Below are 21,828 nucleotides of genomic sequence, written 5' to 3'. Positions count from 1 at the left end.
CTCACCATCAGACCATCAGTCGAGATTTGATGAAAGCTTCAGTAATGGCTGGCTTCATTCACTGCAATAATGCCGTGTAGCTATTTTATTGTAAAGTTGACGTCTGCGGCGCCCTTCTTATTGAAATTTTAAAAAGGTGTTTATACATTTAATAACACTAATATCCGCAACTCCGATATACAAGCTTTTGTCCCTTACAACGATCCTAAAATCTCTAAACGCTTCCGCTATTATTCAACTACTTGAATATACCTGCCGAGATTTCATCGAGCCAGCCTCACTGTCGATAATATGTAACGCTACGCAGAGCTAATAAATTTCGACGGGGAAATCTGTCCGTTCGTGTCTGCTGCTCTAGTAGTACGACATGCGGTCGATGAACGGTGATTGAGGGCACTGTCGGAGAAATCTGGGTGAGAAATTCTGTGGCCAAATCGAGCGTAAACTGTTGCGGCAAGGGGATATGCAACTTAAGACTCAATATGGTTTTAAACTTTCAGGGACACAAGCGAGCTGCTCTATCAATCGAAATATCTTTATCCATCGTAGGTTAGTGGTGGATTGACCGATCAGCTGGTCAATCAATCAATCAATCGATAAACCAATCAATGAATCAATCAATCAATAATCTATCTATCTATCAATCAATCAATCAAACCTATATATGTATTTTTATCTGTCTATCCATCTGTTTGTCAATCTGTCGGTCAGTTTGTCCATATGTCATTCTCCGTATGTTCTTCTATACACCTGTGTACCAAATCTTTCTATCTAGCTATGTAGCTAGCTATCTCTACCGTCATATCACCAACTGATTAGGCAAGCTAACAGATTAGCTGAAATTCCCCATCACGCACAAAATACGTACACAAACAGTCACTCACGTGGATAAGCGCAAAGGAATGAATAAGCTTGTTTGCAACGACAGAAATCTGGGGCAAATATCGTTTTTTTGCTTTCATTTCGTGTGTGTGTTTCTCGAATTTTAATGCAGGCCGTTCAGTATCTCATGACAAGCTGCCCGTACAATGAAAATTACTTCAGGGGTAGTAAAGAACATCATGCAGCTCAAGTCACGTAGATCGATGGGTTTATCGTTGACTAACTTGCCAATAAGCGTATGCATGAAATTCAAGAAACCCACCCACTGAGCATGCTCCGTAGCGCCCTTCGTGTCTTTGAAGAGCTTTTCTAGTTACGCCTACGACATCAATTTCATTCGATGCCAAAACATGGAGACAGCTGACTCGAGGTCTTGAGCCGCGCCAAGAAGGGTGTTTAGGCAAGGTAGGTTTGCATTCGCACACGTTAAATTCCAAAACACATGAATATGATTGTTCGTGCATATTCCGGCATGGTGTAAAGAGCGGGTGCATCATTGCGACTGGTACTGCTCATATTCTGACCCAATCACGTGAAATCGTTTACCCGAGGAATGGTTTGTCCGTATTTCCACGGCTCCACACCTAACCAGTGCAAATCTTTTTATCCTGGGACTTCGAATTAAAAAATTACACGGTTTTTACAGCTTCTATGGCCGCTCGACATTCTGTGAAGTGCAGATTCTGCAAGTGCTCTTAAAAATATCATATAGGCCTATATATATATATATATATATATATATATATATATATATATATATATATATATATATATATATATATATATATATATTATATATATATATTATATATACTTTTTCAAAACGTCATATGTTCCTAGGAGGATCTAGTGTTCGATGTAGCAGGGTCGTTTCGCATTTCACATTTGTACTTCAACTTAGTACACACATCACATGCGTGACACATATATACATACATACATCCATCCATCCATCCATCCATACATACATACATACATACATACATACATACATACATACATACATACATACATACATACATACATACATACATACATACATACATACATACATACATACATACATACATACATACATACATACAAGCTCGTAGAATACAGAATATTCCGAGAATATACAGAATACAGAATATTTATGCAATGCAATATATTGCAGAGAAGATAAAAAACATGTACGATTTCGAAGCTTTCTCGATCCCTATATTTAAATCAGCACTGTTTACTGCGACAATATTCCCATGTTGCTTCGCTTGACTTAACTTCCTTAATTTGTAGAACTTTTTTCCAGTTCGACAGTCATAATACGTCTTCTTCTGTAGGTCATTGAAGCTGTTTTTTAATGGATTCTAGTCTGTGCCTTGCATACTAAATCGTCAGCGTTGACGAAATGCATTGAAATTACCGTTTTCAAACCGTGAAATCTCGACACCGTTCAAATGCCATCGTGCGCTGTTGCCGCGGAGCGTTTGCGTGAGATCTCGCCCGCAGACGTGTGCATGTGCGTAGGACAGCGTCCCTCTGCCGACGCATCGATTCAGTGTATTACGTCGCGCTCTTGAGTGAATAACAAAACGCCGAATTGACCTTCTCAATGCAATGCATCCAAATTTGAAACGAGACCTTGAGTTGAACTCTTTTCTTTTTTCCCCTCCAATAGCACGTGTCCTTGCAACCACAGAATACCAAATGGCAGTTCACCAGTAAACTTGTTTTTCTCGAGTAGTGTTTGAACAGTCCGTTCATCCGAGCAAAATTAATTTTAACCGGTCACATTGCCCGGCAACGGCTACATTAATTGTAATCTCGTGGGAGAAACAGCCGTGTTCTCCAATCAAAAAATAAAACCTTTGCATATTTACGATGTGGTTTTCACAGACAGGATCGATATCACCTGCTGTATTATGGTCAAATTTTCTATTCCAGTTCTGAATCGTAGCTAGTAGATCGATTGGCGCTAATCGAGGGGATAAAGTTCCTAACTACGGTACGCACGACAGAGATGTTCTCTGCTCACAGGGTGTTGCTGGGAGTGTCATCCTGATCGCCCATGGTAAACAAGCCCTCGTGACTTTATTCTCAACTTTTCAGGATTCACACCGCAACATACATCATCATTTAGGATGACTTCATCTGGCTTTGCCGTTGAGCTCATCTTGCCTGCGATTTACCGTTTAATTGCTTGTTGGGTGTCGCTCTAACCGACCTGATGGTGATGAACGACATGAATTGAGCGCGGGAGGCAGATTATATTATCTCCTTAAAGTATGATTCACGGTCCCGGGCTTCTTTTCTGAAGAAGACGCGTTGCTATGGCGCTTGTAATGATCGTTCGGAGCCGAGCAATACCAATATTCTTGGTCGTGACGTCGATATTAGAACTTTGTAAACCCGACGTGTAGGATTGCGCCATGTACTATCGAGTATCACTGAAAGTAACGCATGCTTTGTATTTTGAGAACCTTTGAGAGTCAACAGGCACAGGAAAGGGCAATAATCAATTTTGTTGACATTAAGTAATGTCACGTGATAAAAAAGGAAAGTCGTATCAAAGAAAGCATTATTATTATCCCACTCCTCTTCCTCCTCATTATCATCATTAATATCATCATCTGATTCATCAGCGTCGCTGTCATCATCATCATCATCATCATCATCATCATCATCATCATCATCATCATCATCATCATCATCATCATCATCATCATCATCATCAAAATCATCATCATCATCATTATCATCATCATCATCATCATCATCATCATCATCATCAAAATCATCATCATCATCATCATCATCATCATCATCATCATCAAAATCATCATCATCATCATCATCATCATCATCATCATCATCATCAAAATCAAAATCATCATCATCACTTCAACATTGTTCAGTGATGTTACAACATACCCGTATGCACGATTCATTTCCATCTCAGAAGTTTCAGAACTGGCTGAAAGGCTACATCCCACTTTCTCAGAAAGATAAATTGCCTAGGCTGATGAATGAGACCTCTCCCATGCACAAAGCTAATTATTCAATGCTCAATTTCCTTGTTGAACGCTCTGCAAATTTACTCCGACACCGTTGCAACACCGTTAATATTCATACATATTAACAATTATTACGATATCATAATAATCTTGAAACCATCAGTTGTCATGGGAAACTGTGACGCAATAGGTAAACAGTGGTCTCAATTAGAAATTGCGCGCTTGCTGCTAATCCAAGCAACACGTAACTACCCTGCATGAAACGAAATGAGCATAGATGGCAGGCAGCCACTCGGTAATTTCCTTTCACAATTTCAGGCGCAGTGTACACCGGGATAGGATCTAGTTCTTTTAAGGTAGAATGCACTTCGGGGACAGATATTCGGACTCTCAAATTTATATGATTCGTATTCGATTTGCCACTTGTGTGAGTTGATTTTGAAGCTCTGGGAGTGAATAAACTTTTTACCGTCTTAATTTTCTGAAAATCGAAAATTTAATTTTCCCACTAGAGTCAACACAGGGATGGCGGCCATTTTGAATTTCAAATATCAGTAAATTTAAAGTTATTGGTTCCCTGGTACCCAAATTTACACGGTGACCCCCGATTTTTACTTTTGATTTCGAAAGTTTGAGCAAAAGTTTAAATCCTTCGATTTCGAGACGCTTACTGCCTTAATATTCGGCCATGAATCAATTCTGTGATAATTTTACATCAGTTCTCGTATAAGCCCCAGGCACCACCAGCACAAACATTTCATCGTGACGGATTCCCATGCCCAGTTTAGCGTGACCTGTAACGTGATAGTTATAACTTTCAGAATGTTCAACTTGTCAGTGAATTTCTATCTTCAACCTCGGGACCTAAACAGTATCTATAGTGAATCAGACTGCAGAAATGTCCTTCTTGGACACATAACAAAACATTACAAGACAATCTTTGAGCCATTTCAATTCTTTTGAGACATTGATTTTACGTCATACATTTGACAACATTTCCGAATCACCTTTCCCAAGTACCGCAGTTTAATTTGTTATCAAGGTCAGGGGTTATAAGCTTGACAGAAGTTTATTTCATCGTCTAGTGCCATTCGAACCGAAAATTAGGAAGAATATCGAGAAATCATCACAGAATATAGTTTTATGAAAACACAGCAGCGGAGTCTAAACTGTTCAAAAGATTCGTACATCCCCTTTATTGCAAAATATTTTAAAAGATAGGTACGCATGCGTCAAATACTCATAAATACAGCATGTCGAAACTTGGAAAGCGAAAGATTTGCATATCCTCGTACCGACCACCTTTCCCCAGATGGAATGTTCCCAAGGTATCACCGAAAGTTCCTTGAATTGTAACTTTACTGAAAAAATTCTCAATCCTAGGATTAAGTTTGCCCCTCTAACTTGCGAACACTGATGAAGCACACTGGACCAACCCAATTTTGCAAACTAATATAATCCTGGGGAGTGTAGTTGCGTTAGAGAACTGTGGGAGGCCCCCTAAGTGGGCTCAATTGTTTTCAAAATGAAGATTAGAGTCGGCGTTCTTCAGCTGTGCTCATAACTATGGTTGTTTCCAATTGCCTAACACCAACATAAGATATTAAAATAAACTCCCTTTGTCTCAGATATTTACAAAGGTCGAGCACTTTGCAATCATTAAATGGCGCAATTAACTAAACGTTTGACGGTATGCTAATTGCTAATATCATTTTATCAGAGTAAGACGTATTTACTAAATTATTTTCAACTTTTCCATGACACAAAAACTATGCAATTCAATTTTAGGATGATATTCATAGCAACACAATGTCAAACTTTCTTTTATTTTATTCTAACGCTGGCAAAGTAAAAGTCCTTATGCGTCAGGTTAAAATGACCCCCCAGCTCCCTTGGGTCAAATCACAGTGACGGACTGTGGTCAAATGACCAGCTGAGGCCATAGGCTTCCCTTTATGTCGTCCCTCGAAAGAAATCAGACTCTTGGACCGTGCTGTAATGGCAATCAGGTTAAAAACATCCAAAATGATCAATGATGTCTTCGTACACACACAATATCTCTGCTGACTTGGCCAACGCAACTACATCGTTTTTATCCCGTTCGTACATTCCGGAAAGCATAATTGGAAAGCGTCCGGCAAAAGTGTTAATAAAAATAAAAGAAGAACGACGCTAAATTGATAACGAAAGGGAATCCACCATTATCGCAATTTGTCTGTGTAGAGAAACGTTTTTTCTGTAGGGAACTTTTGTTACGGAAATCCCACCGAGCCTACGACTGTAATTTCGGTTAAACGATTGGCCGACGGCGGGAACTGTTCGGCTGTAGCAAGTTAAACGTGGATGTCAGCCAGGCATGTTGTCTATATGTTAATATAAATGTTGAAGGCATAAATCTGTTGATTGGTTTCTGTTGTATTGGACATCGCCTCCGAGAATGGGAAGGTCCATTATTTTTGGATCAATATAGATTGCATCCCATAGTCTTGGAGGTTGCTGAAAACGACCCGTGTTCGAACTCTGACGGCTGTAAAGTATTGTATGTATTAATATCCCTGCCAACTGCAGTCAGTTCGAGCATGCGCAAAACAGGACACCGAATCAAAACCAAAGTGCTTCGGATATTGTTTTTAGTACATGAAATAAATAAAGGGGAAAAACGATTTTTTTTATCTGATTGTTGTTTAAAGGAATCCTTTTTTCGAATTTTGCTCGGGAGACAAGACGTGCAAAGTGATCGATAAAGCGGAGAATGGGACTGGCGAGTAGACGCAGATGTAAACTGGATTAGCAAATGAAAATGGATTGCCGCATTTAATAACTCCGGGAAATCAATCTTCCCTTTCCTTATCATTCGCTCTCGGATGCATGGAACCTCAACAGGCAAAATGCAAAGTTCATAAAAGCTTGGAGGAAGTGGCGTTTTCTTGACAGGAGAAAAAAATAAATGGTTCACCACCTCTTTATCGAAATCTACCCCGCCGAAGTTTTAGAACCCAGATGACATTTGTGAGTGTTTCAGTCTACTGAGCAATAATAAAGACGTCATGAATTCCACAGAAAAAGCATCAAGTAAAAATAATTCATGTTTATAGGGAAAATCCCTAAAGATTCCAACCTATATCTCAAGCTAAAGTAGAAACACCGTGATCGTGTACGCGCTTAATTTTGAAGCATATTACACACAAATTGATCTGGAAATATTTACGGTCTGCTTGGGGTAAATTATTACAAATTTAAGAGGTATGGGGAATGAACGGACAAATATCACTTCTTAGATTAGCTTATAAGTTGAATAAATGGTCGCCATGGCTGACTAATAAATCAGAAAACATAGGTGGAAGAGAGCTGTTTTCGTGTTGTCTGAAGATATATGTAGCTTAAAATGTCAACGGGGACGTTTTGGAAATTGGAGCTTGCCTTGGGAGTCGTGAAATCAAAGCTTATTTTCCCCCAACAACGACGCAATAGATCGCCATTGTAAATGTAGCAATGATTTTTGTCTTCAGGTGTGTGAAAATTGCTCACAATTTTTCGCATATTCGAACTGTATAGTTCAGTCAAATATTATGATATATCAGCTTGTTCCGTTATTAATCCAAGTCTCATGCCTCGCGTGCCAGGCAATTGCACTATATCTAACGGCAGACACGTATTAGGAAAGCCGTTTCACGATCAGATATTTATGTTCTTTCGGCACGCTGGATTATTACCCGCCCTTTCGGCATGACTTCTAAGATTACCTTACATAACTGATTTTCGTTGCGCGGAAACGCGTGGCGCGCAATGACGTGGAACCATGGTAACGTTTAACATACAGGTGTGGAGATGGATTCAAATACGACGTACACAAGAACATATACTTGAAAGTAGAGTGGATAATTGAATACTCGTATTATGTAAACTATTGGTGTGCGGACACATGTTTTAGCGTAATCATTTTCTGTGTATGAACTGTGCTTCCGGGCGACGCCTTTCTGACCTTTGAACCCACTTTTACTATTTCACTTAAAATTTTCTCAAGCGGTCGGTTCAGAAGGTGTCAGGTGGTATGGACTAAACTCGGTTTAAATCAATTCCATCGGTTGACTAATACTCAAGTTAGCTACAGTCTGTCACATTTGATTAGAATTAAGCCTTGCGTGGAGAGTAAGGTAATATGTGCGCGGAATCAAAGCGTCCAACGAGAGAGTGTCACATGCTCTTAGGCATTGAAACTGAGCTCCCTCTAAATGGTGAAGGAGAGACTTCTGCAAAGTCCTGGGGTGGGAGGGGATGGGGGAGGCGCCGTGATTAAGATATGCTAAGAATAGATAATTTGTACTATCCCTCTCGTTCTGAAGGGCACGTCAAATTTGCGAGACTGGCATTCCAAATAAGAAACTTCCCCATTGTTTGTTTATGAATGACAAGAACGTAGAATTAGACTGACATGAATTAAGACGTGGACATAAAACTATGGGATCGGCGAGGTTTATGCTATTAGCTTCCCGAAAAAAGGAAAACTTGAACAATGTTTTCACTTCAGAAAGACCTCGACACCATTTAGCCTGAATGATTTCATCAACATTTCATCAACATGGGACGTGTTCTGAATGAAGGCGCAGCTTGGTCGTCATGGTAACATTCCAATTATGTCCGTTTGTAATCGACTTGTACGAAAACACGACAATATCAGACAAGATTGTCCCTCCAAATTACCATCCGTCGTGACAGCAATTGTAAGATTCTGTCGTCTGACAACGGTTTTGGCCTTTAATGCGTTATAAAGGGATGCTCTCAACGATTCTGAAGATGACACTGGGTGTGGACGCGACTATGCGAAAATTCTCTACCAGACTGGTTTTTGGGTCTTACCAAGAAAATAAATTATGTTTTTTTAACGAAAAGGGTAAAATTACGCAAAACTCAAACTCTGTACAATTTGAGCAACATTAGTTTACAATAAACGTTAAAATAGCGTTTGATTTAAAAGCGACATATCTACAACATTGTGTGTCTGTTTCTGCGTTGTGTGTATATATATATATATATATATATATATATATATATATATATATATATACATATATATATATATATACACATTTCACTTCTATCAGAAGATTGCAGGATGCATGAAACTTAAGTAAACAATTATTACTTTTACTTGAAGTAATTTCTGTTAATATGTGTGTTCGGGGGGTGTGGGTTCGAATCCCGCATGGGTCACTTTTCATTCATCAATGTATTTATATATATATATATATATATATATATATATATATATATATATATATATATATATATATATATATATATATATATATATATATATATATATATATATATATATATATATAATACATGAACTCTTTTGTACATCCCTTAGTGGTAATGTATTCTATTTCTACGGTAGCCAATGAAAACAAAAATGGAGGTTTTTAATCTCTTAAGGTGCCTCACGACACATACAACAGGTAGACTACCACGACGTGACTTGCATTGATAATGTGAGTTTCCGTTTACGTACATGGCGTCTACAAAGTAGAAGTCTGTCAGAGAGAAAACGTACAGGCTTCACGACCATGTCTGTTTTCAACACTCTTTGCGTAAACTGAAGTAAGGGTCTGGGGCCAGGATACCGGGAAAATGGAAATTGAAGGGTCAAGATGTACACAAGAAGGAAATAAACCGACAGAATCTCGGAAAGAATCCATCTTATCAACTTGCACTTTTATTACCCTCTGTCCTCTCCTTCGAAGTGACTGTAAAGTCTAAATAGATATGTCATTGATTGCGACGTGTTTCTGAATTTCAACAGTCTCCTAATTCAACTTCAACACTGAAAGCTTCTGTGCAATTTAGTTTCGTGCCATTCAGTATACCTAGCGAACATCCGCATTGCTAATGCAGAGCCTGGAAAGTGCAGATTTCTCCCCTCGCCACACTTGTACGGCTGTGAACAAAGCGGATATTCTGCGCCAACCACGTGACAAATTCGTTTTATATCGAGTCACGGAACGGAGGGGGTCTTAAAAATATAACGACTCCCGTCGTGTCTTAGTGGCATAAAATATTTAAGCAATGCTTCCGACCATCGTATTTCTACTGGGTGCGGTCTATAATGAAGCTTCCCAGTCAATTTAGAATGCCAGGACAACGTTGTTAAATTTCCACTTCTGATAGAAGGCCATTGCATTACCGTCCAATTACAGCCAGGTTTAACGTCATCGTGCTGAGCTAGTCCGTAATTGGATGGAACCTTATTGTTGAACGGCTGTCATCACTCCCTCCAAAATAAAGCATTGGAATTCTATCTGTGTATAAAATCTGTGATTTGCCGAGCGTGCTCAAACTTAGCCTTGTCCATTTCTTTATGTAAAGACAAACATGTGAATGGCATATTAACTCTTTTAACAGTTATCGTTCAGGAAAGAGGACATACAAACACATAGATACATAGATACATACACAGATACATAGATACATAGATACATACATACATACATACATACATACAATTATCCATCTGTCTATTATCTATCTCTCTATCTATCTCTCTATCTATCTATCTATTATCTATCTACCTATCTCTATCCATCTATCTACAAAGGTACCTATCTGACTATCTTTATGCGTTTTTCTGTTTGTCCGTCTATCTATGTGTATAGGTGTGTCTATATATGCATATTAATATGCTGACATATGTAGATATACATAGTGTACGAAAATTATTAAACTAATGGAAAACACAAATATCAAAGCAATGTTACAAAATGGCATAACGACCTGAAGTGGGTTATGCTTATATTATCATTATTATCATTTTCATCTCTCATTTCGTTTCCTTCCAATTATGTTGAATGTGCTAAATCTAGAATGCGCCTCCCTGAACGAATACAAATACCCAGTACTATTTTTGTTTGCTCTAGTTCTGTGTATATGATAGTGTTTACTACTGGTCTCTAATGATTGAATTGAGGTCCTAGCTGATTTTAACGACCGTTGGAAGTGCAGTAACGGAATGCGAGAGTAATTTATCTTGTTATTCTTAACCTGAGTCTCCTCACGTTGATGGATCACCTTTTTAACTCGTAAAATCACTCACCAGTAACATGACAGGAATCACAGAATTAAGAGTAGTTCAGAAAAAACTCTTAAATTAATGATCATGAACACATCAAACCAAATAAAATCAAACCAAATAAAATCAACTCAACTTAAATCAAATCAAACAAAACAAAACAAAAACACCGTGCACCAAATCAAATCAAATCAAACAACTCCAAATCAAATCAAATCAATTCAAATCAAATCAAATCAAATCAAATCAAAAGTGTTTCAGAGTCAACATAACAATATATTTTTTATGATTTCTAGTAACATTCATTTCGAGAGTTTTTGTGCCTGTTAGTGTCGGAGTTACTGCTTATCGACTTCCGTAAAGGTAAACCGGACACTAACAGGGCGTTCATCATAATTTTCGCAGTCGGCTCTCGGCTGAGTTTCTTCTTTCGAGTAAAGAAACTGGAGAAAAAATAGTCATGTGACTTTTCCTAATGTGCTGAAGCTATTTTGACGACATTTGATCAGCTATAACATAAACATAAGTTACCGACGTCTAGGAGTGAAGATTATACCGAATATTACATTCTTAGACATAGTATAAAGCAGGTCAAGACGCACAAACTCAGGATAATATGTTATGTTTAATTAGAATGTGTTACACTTCTCTGGATTAATATTTACCCACTTTTACCAAGGTTACAAGCAAGATGAATGAGGCAGTACACTGAGTTCAGATACGTGAACAAAAGTCTACAGCCTGTCCTTCTGCCCCAGTCAAAGAGGTGCTTCAGAATAAGCACAGTTTCTAGTATCAATGTATCTATGTATGTATGTATGTATGTATCTATGTATCTATGTATGTATGTATGTATGTATGTATGTATGTATGTATGTATGTATGTATGTATGTATGTATGTATGTATGTATGTATGAATGTATGTATGTATGTCTGTATGTATGTATGTCTGTATGTATGTATGTATGTATGTATGTATATGTATGTATGTATGTATGTATGTATGTATGTATGTAGTTGTATGTGTGTGTATGTATGTATGTATGTATGTATGTATGTATGTATGTATGTATGTATGTATGTATGTATGTATGTATGTATGTATGATGTATGGTGTATGGTATTATATATATCTTTATATATTTGGGCTGGGAGTAGGATACACAGCAGAGCTACTCACTGGTATTGCTTCTGCAAATTTGCACAGTGGTAACTTGTACGAGGGAAAGATTTACGTGAGGCTTGGAGCAACAGGTGTTACGAGTTCTCAGCAATTTGATCCATACGGATACAAAACAGGCTGCATTGAACTATGAGGATTTCGAAATCCCCGTTTCAAATGTCACCATAATTACTGTCGCCGTAAAACGGTAAACTCTAATAAAGAGCATTTAGCGGATGGGCCGTAATTCACACGAACGTCGTAAAACTGCCATCGCGTGTGTCGTGTAATGGTGTTCAGTATTAGGTATCTCCACTTAGCATGTATCGATCGCCAAGCTGCTCATTGCTTATGTTTACCCTAAAAAGGGCACACACAAAATAAGTGTTAGTTTCGAGCTTTTTAGACAGTCTTCGATATCAGTTTCGGGTCATTCAAATGTCTGAAGATATTTAAATTCATCACCTTTTCACGGCTGAAATAATGATAGTGAAAATAGCCTTGCGATGTGTTGAGTGTTGATGAGCTCGCTGTGTTCTACAAGGCTTAGCATCGCTTGTTGCTGGGTTGTTGTAGATTAAAATGGCGGAGGCCGACCGTCGTTTATCCTGCACGTACGAATCGTTTGAAGCGAAGATGCCTTGCTGACTATACGTCATTTCTCCAGCCTCTGGAGGGCAGTGCGCAAATAAATCAGTATTCCTGTAAAACCGAAAAGCGTTCTGCAATAATCTAGCTCAGTCAGGTACCAGTATTGCAGCATACTGTATATGATTACTTGCTGACCAACTGACTACACATTGACTTGTAACATTTATAACCGATGTATTGAAAACGAGGTCTATTTTCAGGCTACCGTAACAAGTTTGTGCGATCAAATTGTAGAATGACTTAAAGGGACAAAGTCGGCCACTTATCATGAATTTTGTTTGATACCAGATACTACTTACATTTTTTGACATGTTGAAAGATACTGAATGAATGGTTGACCATGCATATATTCGACTCCGGTTTTAGACACGATACACGAAACCATTGTGAAAATGAATTAATGGTTATGACCATTAATTCATTTTCGTGCTGGTTTCACTTGTCTAAAACCAAGGTCGAATATATGCATGGTCACCCATTCATTCAGTATCTTTCAACATGTCAAACAATATGATTAGTGTCTCGTATCAAACAAAATTCATGAAAAATGGCCGACTTTGTCCCTTTAGTTTCTGACGGCTAGTGAGAAGGGGAACAAGAGAAAGGGAAGAGAGACATAGTGAGAGAATGAGACAGACAGAAAAGAAGAGCATGACGTTTCGACAGTGGCAGAATAAAAGACGAAGGAAGACCTTTGAAACACAAATAGGGAAAAGTAGTTGGGCAATAATAATCTAATTGTCAGGATTTAAAATATGATGTAAGTCTTGAGTTGTTGTGCTGAAAGCGACAATATCTGTGCCTTTTGTATAACATTTTCATTTTTATGAAAACAAGGACAGTTTTATTCTTCTTCTACCTAAAGTATGTTGAAGTTGAAGTATTAGCCGTGTATACATATTCTTTGTAGCCCTGCGGGAACAGTTTCACACGGCCCTCTTACTGCACACGTACAGTGTTTTAACGCCAAATCCGAACACAACATGGCTTAAAACACTGTCGGAGAAACATGGATATCGAAAGAAAATGTCAAACGGTATAGGATAGACACCCACGAATTTACTTCATGGCCTTGGTGTGTGACACTTGTTGGCATGGCAACGATTATCGATTAACTTCACCAGCGGAGAAGTCGAGGCGCAGTAGAAGGGTATGTGATCAGCAAGCCGCAAGAGGCGCTGAACATGCCATTGCGCTTTTTTAGGCGACCGAACCTTACATGCGTTGTAAAAAACATGTCTTTTCCTGTTCCGGGATCAAAACATGATTCAGGTTCATATTTCCCAAATGTTATTCTTACCAAAGTATTTCGACGCAATCTTCTCGAAGGGCCAGTAGCTGTAACGTTTGATAATTTTTTCACTATTTTTATTTTGTATTGCAAGTTCTTTTTATCTCCCCAAAATCATGTTAAAACTATATCTAGTTTGTCGACACTGCGTCCATATATGTAAAATGCACAGTTACTTTTTACTTCCATTTGAATTGTAGCAGGTGCAGCCAACGAACAATGCACTTTTAAAAAGGTCCTTACTATGATAAGATATATGTGCATGACAAATAATGTGAACTGACTAATTTTAAGTCAAGAGGGTAATTAATTAGCTGTTCATAATTTGCACTCCCACAGAAAATTTTCAACTTACTCAAACTTCATTTTACCAACTAACCACTTATTTTGCCTGTTTCCCCTCCCCACTGTGAATTTTTGAAGCTCCCTCACCCTATGGCGAAAAAACTTGCCAATTTCCCCTGCCCTGGAAACAATTCCCCTCAAATTTTTTTCGCCGAGCCCTGTCCCCAGGACAATCAACCGATATCCGCCCTGCCCTACAAAAAAAACTAAAATTTGCTCCCCTACCACCTAAAAACATGTCCCCCTGCCCTAGCAAAATTAAAATTTCCCCTGCCCTAAAAAATTGCTCCTGGAATAGCTTTTCGATGAATAGCTCCGCTGGCTGCACCTGTTGTAGTCCGAACCAGAATTCACTTGTCAACAATAACGGTTTACACATGTACAGGCTGAGTTGACGAGCTGAATAATGTGTATGTCTACAAGATATGGGGAGTAGAACATGAAACTGTTGTTGACATAGAAAACATTAAGAGTGAAAACAATTGTCAAAAATTACGGATACTGGCCCTATGATTTCTTTACCTTTTTTCATACCTTGTTTTCATTAATTGATTTGTTTTCTATTTACTGATATATGTCCGTGCTAATGGCATGGTGCGAAAAAGAGCTTTGCTTAAAGATCTTTAGCAGAAACTTTGAATCATTCTCTTTCTTAATCAAAAATAAAACATGATGATGAACTATGCAAATTAACTGATTTTACCAGTAAATATGCCGATATTTAAAATTCGACATTACTGGTATAACTGTTTTAATGCCATGGTGAAAATAATTTTCGGTTTTTCACAAACATAATTCGGTGAAAAACTTCAGTTGTTTCACAAACTTCAAAATGAGTCCAAATAATCAGCAGGACTGGCAAAGAATTACAAGAATTTCGGAGAAGGATGTTTGTCGTCGATGCGTATTCTATACCTTATGTTTAAGTATAGCGGATAGATTTTCTGATGGATACACGACGCAGACTTGTATTATCGTCATTCGGTATCAGTCTTTCACGCCTACGCGAATCGAGAATATATCGGTACCGTTGATGTAATACATCTGTGCGTTGCAGAAGTGCAATGCCGCGTCAATGGTGTTGTGTAAGAGAACATCATCAAACTTAACTCTCTAAGGTACAGCCTCTTCACGAGCTTTATACTTTCCTTCGTCTGCCTCTGCAAGAGGTAAAGTACGAGTGACTTGCTTAAATGACAGATATTGAGATATTGCGTAATGGCGTCTCATACATCAAGTGTGTTATCCTCGAGATTTTATGCCGGGTGGAAATGATACTCAAAACAGTACTGATGATAGACTTCACAAAAACGACAAAAGATGATGTAATCACGACGTGTGCTGAAATAAACGATACTCAAGACACGCAATAAATGTTTTAACTACTTTGTGTTGTCTTGAGAGTATTGTGCTTTCTACTCGTCACGAAACGATGATATATCGTCGAAGTGATATTCATACATGTAAGTTGCCGCAATGATATATGCGCGAATTAACGCAAGAGGGTGTGATTTCATACTGTTGCAAAATGGTTTCATAGTGTCGCAAGATGGGTTGGTTATATGACAGGAGATAGAAGTTCCAGGTTGAATGGTCAAATCAACCGTTTGTCGTAAAGCTCCGTGGTATGATTTTCATCCAGACAAATCTTATGCTCGGCAAAGAATATAGTTTTTTCATGAATCGCGTCGAAGAATATTCTAAAACAATGACAGGGGCCGACAGATACCTCTCTGTAAATATTTAGCATTCCGGGTCACGGCGCAGATGAACTTCAAACTTCCTTACAGAGTAAGGGAGGGACATTATTCTCAGATAAGATTTAATATTCTTGCACAGAAAAAAGAACTAAAAGCCCTTATAAATGTTATATATGAAACAACAGCGATAAGTGAATAGCTCATAACAACACATTACGAGTAGCATTTCAAGCTGTACAAACTAGTCTAATTCTTTCAGGCGACAACTTACTAAATATCAGCTATTATTTTGTTACATCCCATCCCCTTCCTCAAAAAATCCCTCCATGGTATCCCTCTACGTTCACCTGCTCGTGTTCAGTTACACTTCCCTCCGCCGGAAGGCGCGCTTTACGTGTCCGCTCTTCCGATATGCAAATGTGTCGTCCAGAGTGTCAAACCGACGAGCTTGCACAGTCTATAAACTGTATAAAATCCTCCCAGATCTTTTCACTGTCGAGTCGTTTCACGAGGCAAGGGTTACTTATCGCTGCAGTCGGTTACTTGTGACAAAATCCAACTTGTCAACGTTAAGATGACGTGGTTGAAATCTTAAAAATCCTTTCTATCAAACTGCATGGCTAACATTTCCTTTCTACTGCCTACCTTTCATGTGTTGTCACGGACGAATTCATTCATCGCTCCATTCGAATTCCGAGTCGGGTGAAGCCTTTGGAAAAATGAGGTTTTCAGAAAAGGTGTCCCTTGATCTATAGCTTATCATTAGATCTTAAGTGTCATGCGAGATGGTATTTATACGACGGAATAAGCTTTTGTCGGGGAAACTTCAAATCCGAGCGTTTTTCTTTCGAAAAGCTTGTTGAATATATTGTTATGTGGCGAAGGAAGTGGTCGATGTAATTTGTAAAGGTCATGTACGCGTGTGTCTAATCAGAGCAAAATGGGAGATTTTAGCAACTTCAATGAAAGAGTGAATTGGTTTTTTCGCTGCCCTTTCCTGCCGCCTAGAATTTCGTCAGAGTGCGCCAAATGCCTGAATGAGAGAATATAACGAAAGAAAATTGATGGACGACTAACCAGCGTCATTTGCCGCGAATGCCTATTGGCTGACCAGGATGTTGCTCTCATGAAAATTTTAAAAGGAGGTGCGCCGTTGGAGACATGACGGTATGACTCGAACAAAACTGAAACGTTGGGGATCGTATTTCAAATGTCAAAAGCCCTTATTTAAATGGACACGGGGCAAAGAGTTAAAATCATAACGGAGTATGCAACGTTTTCTTTTCAATAGTTGGATTGCTTGCCATCTTCTACGTAGGTTTCATCGCAAAAAAACCTATCGCGGGACGAATTTAATCTTATTAGTTAATCACAGTGTTTTAGTAGTCGGTAAATCAGTAAATACCAAAAGTTACCCATCTTCAATTAAAAAAACCACATGAAAATCAGGTATAAAATATTTAAAATGTCGATATCTGGATTATTTCCTGAAGGCAGCTTTATCAAAATGAAGAGCGGGTATTGTTTATGAATAATTAAATGGTTTATTGATTAATCATTAACCATTATTAATTGCCGGAAAGATAATGCTTGAGGCCTTCCTCGAGGCTGTGACGTGGTTCTTTCAATAATGCATTTGTCATTAAAGATGAGCCACGGGGAATCTCGTTCAAAACAGCGTAGCCATCATCAAAACGTGCTGTACGTTGGTCCCAAGCCTAGTCCCGTTCCGTTGCATGAGCCATAGATCTGTACAATGATTTAAATGATTTAAGCCTTTAAATTTGGTCGCATTTGCTGGTTATTTTATGAAGCTATATCTTTATTTTACATGATGTAGTCATTTTGTCAAAAAACACAGAATTACTTTCCCGATGAAAACTACCCTGTTCATCGTTTTTCTTTCAATGGCAAAATAAAAAAAGTATATGTTTTCGGTCACCAAACTACCCTATTTTTAAACCTTCCGACCCATTTTTTCACATTGTCAAAAATCACGCGTGATTTTGCCAAATTTTGCTTGATGCGTCATACTCAAATGAAAGTAAAAATATGAAAAAAATCCCGACCGACTTACCCTATTTCCTTGGCGCCCGTTAACGGAAGCAAACTATATTTTTTTACGCCAGGTGGGAAAACAAATTAACATATTCAAATTCGAATATAAAAAATGCCCCGACCATGTTGAGAAACTGTGACAACGTAATTTAGACGTATAAACAAAATCTAGTATTATAACTTGCACTACTATCCCAGATTGTCGATGGATACTCCGAAATTTTATTTGTCAGTTCCCCGATGACAACTGCCCTTGTTCTTATTTTTGCTTTCAAGACAACCGTTACACTTCCGCCTCAGTGCATGCAACTGTCGGAAACTATTGCCCTTTTCACTGTCAGATAAAAAAGACCCTTGGCCCGAGACGGACTCGTATGAAGTTGGCAAGAGCGGCACGAAGCGAATCGCCATGTTTTCAGTGTCCTCGCTAATTTGCAAGTTTATGGTCTGTTGGAATCATAACAGAAATGAACAGTAAATCCCACGCTTAAGGTAGAACGCACCTCGGGGACAGACATTCGGACTCTCAAACTTTTACAGTTCTCTTCTGATATACCACATATAGGGGTTCATTTTAAAGCTCTTGGTGAAAGAAAACTTTTTACCGGCTTAGTTTTTCGAAATTCGAATTTTTTTATTTTTCTCCATAGAGTTAACACAGGGATGGCGGCCATTTTGAATTTCTAATATCGGTAAATCTTGGTTGATTTGTATCTCGAGTACCAAAATTTGCACGGTGACCCCCCCTATTTTTATTCTTGATTTTGAAAGAGAATGATTGAAAGATTCCTTGAGAAAAGTTAGAGGAAAAGTTGAAGTCTTCACTTTCGAGGTGCATACTACCTTAACAGAGGTTGTAGTTCGCGAAAGCGTTCCAAACTGAGCGACATTTTCCCGTTCACTGGCTTATCCACTCACTCCAGAAACCAACCTGCTAACCAAAAGGCGTTTACCGTGAGAGCGACTTTCAGTCCCTGTGTGATATTTTCTCGTGGCCCAAATCGATGAGATGTGAAGCGTACAATCACGATTCTCCACGCATGAAGTCAGTCTAGATAAACTCAGAGGCGGAATAGCATAGCACAGCATATCAATAAATTGCAAAACTTTGCGTGACCGAATGTATACTGAAGTCATAGAGAAGGGTATATCTATCTACCTACCTACCTACCTACCTACCTACCTACCTACCTACCTATATATATATATATATATATATATATATATATATATATATATATATATATATATATATATATATATATATATATATATATATATATATATATATATATATATATATATATATATATATATATATATATATATATATATCAGGCCATAAAAGAAAACTATAAAAGAAAACTTGATTGGAGCACACTACCGCACCCGGTTGTTTGGTCAGTACGTATTTAATGAACTTGCAACACAAAGTTTAGCTCCAATGCAAGAGTTTCTTCGGTTGCACTGTATAATTGAAAAGACAGAGAGTGTACTGATAAATAAATGCTTTAAATTCAGATTTAAGTAACAGAGAAATTCTCTCTCTCTCATTCTCTGTATTTTCAATTATACAGTACACCTGAAGAGGCTCTAGTATTGGAGCGAAACATTGTGTTGGCAGTTCATTAAATACTACGTACGGACCAAACACAACTGGTCGTGGTGTGTATATATATATATATATATATATATATATATATATATATATATATATATATATATATATATATATATATATATATTTATAAAAGCTTATAATATATATATATATATATATATATATATATATAATATATATAATATATATCACTTTCATGAGAACCATCTCTTTGGCAGGCGACAAATCGTGTTCTATCCCTTTCTATCATGGCTTATTGCTCAATTCTTTCTTTGTATTCGATGAGAACCTTTAGAATTGAAAAAAAAGGATTCGTGCTCACGTTTAATGAAAACAAATGCGGAATAAATGCAATATACCGTGACCCTGTGCGGTCCGATATCATGGTGGGTGATTTGATGGTGAAAGGTTTACGATTTATAGGCAAGAAACATATATCAAGTTGGTCATTTCGTTTTGAAGCAGCGAGCATTTGCCAGGTTCAATCTCATTGTAATACCCGTGTCAACTCTCCTGTTTCTCCGAGATAACACTTTAAAGGACGTTTCTGCCACAAAGGACCCACCAGTCATCAATAACGCCACTAAATGATGGCATATCTGAGGTGGCGCAGTAGCTGATGATACGGCCAGTTATATAGGAGTGATGTACGCTCTTTTCGATGATGAACGCAGTGCCTGTTTCTTATTCATTCCCTGAACGCCACAGACCATTCTAGCCTTAATAACCAGACATCCGCGAAGAGAGAAAAAAACGAATATCCGGCTTCAGAGGTATTAACTCGCCTTTGCTTTAATACATATAAACGCTGTAAAACAACCGTTTTGTTTATGCGCCAAAACGTGTGATAAATGAAAAATTGTCAATCTGCCTGACGTCTGCGCAAGGTGGTACTGATTAGCGGGGTCCTGATCGGGCGAGATAACGAGAGTTTCAAATGACGCGCGAATCAACTAATTACAGCTGTTAAAAATCGAAATCATAAATGGAAAACGCATTTCTTTTATACGGAACCTTGTTTTTAAAACGCAGTAGCAATCCTAAAAAGGGAAAATCCATTGACGTAGGACACCCAAGGCGGTCATAAACCACGTGTGGCCGCGTTGAGTCCTGTTCCAGAGCACTCTGACTTGCCGCTGTAAAGTTTATCACCAGCCTGGGGACCCGCTAAGGGACCGTTCAGTTTTAACGGCCGGGGGGGAGCCGGCAAAATCTTGTCGCCGGTGTTCAAAAAAATGATGACCCCCCCTGCATTTTTCGCGAAAAAATGATGACCCCCCCCTTTGTCAGACAAAAAAATTTGATGACCCCCCCCCCCCCCGCTGAAAAATAACCAAAACCCATATGTCAAATTTACCTGCACGGTTTGGATTTGAACTCCGGTACGCGGCGCACTTTATTCGTGTAGCAGAGATGCCAGTGTACAAACTTCTCAGCCACATCCATGCAAACGTCTGTTAATTAGGACAACTGTAGGGCAATTTTTAACTTCATTTCCATAGACAACTTATGTCCATGGACATTGTATAAAGTAAACTTTATTGGAGTGGTTCGCCAAAGGCAGCCCTCTGGTTAAGAGGGTCATGGGCCATTACGTAAAGTCAACTTTATTCTAGTGGGCAACCAAAGGTGCCCACTGGTAAAAAGAGGGTCGATCATGGCCATTGCATGAAGTAAACTTTACTGAACATGGCCGCTTAAAGCGTCCGGCCGTTAAGATGGTCATGGGGTATTACAATAAAGTCAATTTATTGTAGTGGGCCGCCGCAGGCGGCCTGCCGGTAAAGCGGGTCGATCATGGCCATTGCATGAAGTAAACCTAATTGGAGTGGGCCGCCAAAGGCGTCTGCCCGCTAAGAGGGTCATGGGTAATACATAAAGTATATTTATTGTATTGGGCCGCCGAAGGCGGCCCGCCGGTAAAGAGGTCAATCATGGCCATGGCATAAAGTGGACTTTATTGTAGGTATTATGTTTTTTGAAAATGTGGTGACCCCCCCTTTCCTACCAGTGAAAAAGTGATGACCCCCCCTTCTTGGATTCCAAAATTATGATGAC

The 21,828-nt window shown here is 38.6% G+C and overlaps 1 protein-coding gene across 4 annotated transcripts in view; it reads left to right on the top strand.

The window, feature by feature from the left end:
* Positions 1–21,828, top strand: part of LOC139122609 (synaptotagmin-15-like) — a 90,558-nt gene that overhangs the window by 18,969 nt on the left and 49,761 nt on the right. For 2 of the 4 annotated variants that reach the window (XM_070688167.1, XM_070688166.1), the window contains exon 3: positions 995–1,287. The exons of the other annotated variants lie outside the window; for them this stretch is intronic. The gene's annotated coding sequence lies outside the window, so the exon portion shown is untranslated. The remainder of the gene's footprint in view (positions 1–994; positions 1,288–21,828) is intronic. 4 annotated transcript variants of the gene reach the window in all.

The sequence above is a fragment of the Ptychodera flava genome, chromosome 22, assembly GCF_041260155.1.
Source record: "Ptychodera flava strain L36383 chromosome 22, AS_Pfla_20210202, whole genome shotgun sequence".
Taxonomy (NCBI): Eukaryota; Metazoa; Hemichordata; class Enteropneusta; family Ptychoderidae; genus Ptychodera; species Ptychodera flava.
Note: the sequence above shows the minus strand (reverse complement) of the source record. Positions and strands in the feature narration are given on the sequence as shown.